The sequence below is a fragment of the Siniperca chuatsi genome, linkage group LG7 (genome assembly GCF_020085105.1).
Source record: "Siniperca chuatsi isolate FFG_IHB_CAS linkage group LG7, ASM2008510v1, whole genome shotgun sequence".
Classification (NCBI taxonomy): domain Eukaryota; kingdom Metazoa; phylum Chordata; class Actinopteri; order Centrarchiformes; family Sinipercidae; genus Siniperca; species Siniperca chuatsi.
Window position 1 is genome coordinate 12,703,985 of NC_058048.1, and position 5,567 is coordinate 12,709,551.

Sequence of the window (5,567 nt, forward strand, 5' to 3'; positions counted from 1 at the left end):
TGTTCCCGCCCGGTTTCGAACCGAGGACCTTTCGCGTGTTAGGCGAACGTGATAACCACTACACTACGGGAACTGGCTGCCGCTTCTAGTTTGGTACAAATATTTTAAGCCTGCAGCCTTCATGGCTATAATCTTATTCTCAAATCGTAGTGGCTCTGCAGTCAGGAGCACTAACACCAATCACTGTTGGATTATGAATTAAAGGATAGCTCAATATTGGTAGAAATATGTTGCACTTGACATGTTACACTTTCATGTCTGCACTACAGTAACGTTACAGCTATCGTTAGTTTATGCACAAACGACAAACCACGTATCAAACATAACGTTAATATTGAAATGCAACACACCTTCACTAATAATGTTTTTGAACGTAACGTTATTCACCGCGTGTTGCAATTAACTAAGCTATTCTTACATACATAAAATCGTCATGGTTAAGTTAAAGAGGCTAACTGCTGGTATGAGGGGAGACCCGAACCCGTGCTTAACGTTAATGCTGATAACTTCGTGTCTTGAAAGGCTAAAATAGAGATGCAAGCATTATCAGTTTCAAAGAGGCCCACTGTCACAAAAACTCCGACATACAATACATGGAAGATGAAATGATTAAAACATGTAGCTCAAAACATAATTTTGTCTTTAAAATGTATAAAAACTATAGCTTCTGGGTGTCTGTCTAGCAGGGTAACGCTAAAATGAAGGGGCGGCGTTATTTTCGTTTTCGCACCCGTTTTGCGGCAAGTTACTGTGCTGTGATTGGCTAGTACTCGTCACCTCGACGCATCCTTGTGATTGGTTGCTAGCTGTGCGCACGAGTGGAGTTACATAGTGTTACATAGTTTTGTTATAATCTTTTAATTGAAGTGTCCTTAAATAACACCTTTAGACCTAATGTAGAGCTGAATATGTTATATAGCTAGCAACATTTTTAACCAGCTTTCTTCGCACAGAAGCTATCGGGTGCTAGCTATTAATAGGCTACTACAATTAATAATAATAGTAGGCTAGCTTAGTGGTGAAGTAACTGACAAGTTAACTAGCTACTCAAATGTCAATCCAATTAGCCTGATTATACTGACAGACACAGACAGACTAAAGTAATTGTTCATATTAATAGGGGAGATAATCTGAAAATTGCCTCAGCAATGCTGAGCAATACAGAGTTCAGTCCAGCTGTCAATCAATTTGTATTAAGTATTTGTATACCAGTAGTTAATTTAAGAATGATGAGCAAAGAAGCACCTGACACGTGCAGGGACAATTTTGCTGGCTACTTTACGTGTCAGTGGGAGACCCACATTGATCACTGAACTATGACAAGAATGACACGAATGACATGAATGTACACATTAAATAAACCATGCTGAGAGGTGAGGTGAAGTGCCTCCCACACTTCTAAAAACTTTAACTGAGGCTCATCTGACAACAAAACATTGTCCCGTGATCAGTGTTTACTGAGATGTACAAACTCTTGAATGTTAGTTGTCAGCCGAGCAGATGGCATATTTAATTTGGTCCCTTGATGTTGCCTGTATTGAAGGATTTTTTTGCCAAAGGAGTTTCAATACCATATACCGGTATGCAGTTACAAAGCAGTGAACACGAGCAAGGACCATATGGATTTTGAAGCCACCCTACAGATGTCCCTCAAATCAAAGGAGCAGATCCTGGCCAAAGTCAATGCCAGTTACATGGAGAGTGGACCACACTAGGCCTACTAAAGGCTCAAAGATCATCTTGAGCCTTTGAGTCGGTTGTTCACCTGTTCTTTACAGGGTTGGTGTTGTGGCAACATTTCTGGTCTGATCAGCCACACAAGTTACTTACTGCTTATGCTTGTTTGTTAAAAAAAAAAAATCTGTTATCAGTCACTTGTTTACATAGATTGTATACATACAGTATCTCACAGAAGTGAGTACACCCCTCACATTTTTGTAAATATTTTATTATATCTCTTCATGTGACAACACTGAAGAAATGACACTTTGTTACAATGTAAAGTAGTGAGTGTTCAGCTTGTATAACAGTGTAAATTTGCAGTCCCACTCAAAATAACTCAACACACAGCCATTAATGTCTAAACCGCTGGCCACAAAAGTGAGTACACCCCTAAGTGAAAATGTCCAAATTGGGCCCAATTAGCCATTTTCTATTCCCGGTGTCATGTGACTCGTTAGTGTTACAAGGTCTCAGGTGTGAATGGGGAGCAGGTGTGTTAAATTTGGTGTTATCGCTCTCACTCTCTCATACTGGTCACTGGAAGTTCAACATGGCACCTCATGACAAAGAACTCTCTGAGGATCTGAAAAAAAGAATTGTTGCTCTACATAAAGATGGTGTAGGCTCTAAGAAGATTGCCCTGAAACTGAGCTGCAGCACAGTGGCCAAGACCAAACAGCGGTTTAACAGGACAGGTTCCACACAGAAGAGGCCTCGCCATGGTCGACCAAAGAAGTTGAGTGCACATGCTCAGCGTCATATCCAGAGGTTGTGTTTGGGAAATAGATGTATGAGTGCTGCCAGCATTGCTGCAGAGGTTAAAGGGGTGGGGGGTCAGCCTGTCAGACCACACGCTGCACACTGCATCAAATTGGTCTGCATGGCAATCGTCCCAGAAGGAAGCCTCTTCTGAAGATGATGCACGAGAAAGCCCGCAAACAGTTTGCTGAAGACAAGCAGACGAAGAACATGGATTACTGGAACCATGATGAGACTGATGAGACAAAGAAACTCATTTGGTTCAGATGTTATCAAGCGTGTGTGGCGGCAACCAGGTGAGGAGTACAAAATGGTAAATGGACTGTACTTGTATAGCGCCTTTCTAGCGTTCACATTCACACACCAATGGCAGAACTACTCATCATTTACAGCCCTCAGGAGCAATTTGGGGTTCAGGACACTTCGACATGACCTTCCAGGGGAAGCTGCGAACCACCGGCCTTCCGATTGGTGGACGACCCGCTCTACAACTAAGCCACAGTTGCCCAAAGACAAGTGTATCTTGCCTACAGTTAAGCATGGTGGTGGGAGTGTCATGGTCTGGGGCTGCATGAGTGCTGACGGCACTGGGGAGCTACAGTTCATTTGAGGGAACCATGAATGCCAACATGTACTGTACTCCTTTCGGAGACCGGGCCGCAGGGCAGAGCGGAAGAGGATTCTAGTGGCAACCTGTGACGCTCTGGTGAACTCCATGCCCAAAGGGTAAAGGCAGTGCTGGAAAATTATGGCCACACAAAATATTGACACTTTGGGCCCAATTTGGACATTTTCACTTAGGGGTGTACTCACTTTTGTGGCCAGCGGTTTAGACATTAATGGCTGTGTGTTGAGTTATTTTGAGGGGACTGCAAATTTACACTGTTATACAAGCTGTACACTCACTACTTTGTAGCAAAGTGTCATTTCTTCAGTGTTGTCACATGAAGAGATATAATAAAATATTTACAAAAATGTGAGGGGTGTACTCACTTCTGTGAGATACTGTAGATGGTACCCCGGGATTTTTTTTTTTTTTTGTCTGAGTAGTGTCTGTGGCCTTATTTTTAAAACATAAAATGTGTTATTTATCATACCTCAATTCTACTCGTACTAATTTTATGTAGAATCACCAAGTGAACGTGGGCTGAATGTTGTACTATTGGTGCACAGTGCTATTTGGTTGCTTTGCTCTATTTTAAACTCCAGATTTAAGCCGTGGGGGACCCAAAGGCATCAGAGTGTAATTTACACTGCAGAGCAAATCACTGGGAGAGAGAGAGAGCCGTGAGCCTATGCTGGACTGGGTAGCTGAGAGAAAGAGAGCACAAGAACTGAACATTTTAATATATTTTAAAATCTCTTCTAGGATGGTGTGGCCTAATATAGGCCCCTAGGATGATACAGATCCTAGGTGCTCCCTTGCCTGTGGCTTATTACCTTAATTTTCTAGTTGGCCTTTATTACGAAATAGGAAAGATCTGATTAATTTCCCCACACAGTTATACTTCTGAGGGGCATACGTTAAGATAAGCATAGCTTTTTCCCTAAATAAAATAACATGTTATTTCAATTGAAATGCTTTAATTTCTATGTAAATATGCAATATTGCATATAAAAAGGGGCAACAGTCTACAGTTCAGCCTACCATGCCATCTTGCTATTGACCACTCCTTTTCTTGTCGCGTTGTCGCCATCTGCTGCACTGGACCAGTGGAGCTGGCAATGATACTGTTTGTCCCACGAGGCTACCGTACTACGGCTAGGTGTAAACAGGAAGTATAATAAAGTCGGCGCTCATGCTACAGCTATGTGCTCATGGCGTTCCGCTCATATTTATAACACTTTAAATATTACACCTAATTTAATACGTTTCTTAAATTAGTAAGCTTGCTGACTGAATTAAGTTTGTGAAAGGCGCTATATAAGTACATATATACATACGTAAGTTTTGTGGCTCGTGAGGCGCTGCGCGTGCGCCCTCTATTGACCAGCCACCACTGGCGCCAACGTTACCTAAGTATGTAGCTAAGCTAAGCTACACAACACAGCAAAACGAAATATTTTAGTGTAGATTTGAAAAAAGTAAAAAATCTTGTATCAGCTTACAGTGCTAACTAGAAACTTGCAAATATGTTGTTCGGAAATAGAGGCGTTGTATTGCTGCAAACGAGACTGAAGAGACATGTAATTCACCATAGTGTACCGGTATGTATGTTTTTGCTGTGATATATGCTATTTGTTAAGGTAGGTAGGTGTAGGCTATGATTGTGTATGTTTGGTGTTTGAATTTTTTTTAATATGCACCACAGTCTTGAATTAAACAAACTAATAAATTGATTGGTAATAGTTGTAGGCCTAGCCTATGCTGTTGGTGGCTTATGGAATAAATAAGATGTCAGTTTGCAGGCTGATGCAGCAATGTAACTTAGAGACAGTGTTTTTAAAATGCAGTAAGTGGTGTATGGTGCTTGGCTCTGTCCTGCTTTTGTTCTTTCCTTAGTTTGTCAATTTAAATTGTTACCTTAAATAGCCTTCAAAGGGTTTAACTAGTGTTGTGGAACTGTCAACATATTTGCATGTGGTAAACCTCAGCTCAAATATCATTTTATAATTAATGTTTTCTCAAATAGTAGGAAAAGCTAATATGTTGCTAATAACGTTAACCAGTAAGTCATGACAGTGTGACAGCGGCCCAGGTTTACCATCTGGCAGTATGGCAACAACATGACAACTATCACATTTTTGGTTTGGGCTTTGGTACTGATTTCTTTACCCTGTGCATGTGTGTTTGTACAAATGTAGCATCTCTGGCCTCTGGAGAAAATGGTGCTTTATACTGCATTCCACTTTTGTGGACACTTCCATTCTTCTGTTGCCTTGTTGGATTTTAGTAAGTAAGTAAGACAAATTTCATAAAGATCGTGTATGAATCCCTTTCCAAGGGGTCTGGATGTATTCTTATCAAAAATAAAAACGTTTTATTGTACTCACCCTAATGTCTGTAATAAATTAACTTTGTATGTACACAAAAACCACAGCTAGTGCTTCATGCCAGTGTGAAACAGCTTAAGCTCCCTGAGATG

The 5,567-nt window shown here is 41.0% G+C and overlaps 1 non-coding gene across 1 annotated transcript; it reads right to left on the reverse strand.

The window, feature by feature from the left end:
- Positions 1 to 73, reverse strand: trnav-aac. Its single transcript has one exon. It is a non-coding gene; the product is annotated as a tRNA-Val (tRNA).
- Between the last annotated feature and the right edge of the window lie 5,494 nt (positions 74 to 5,567).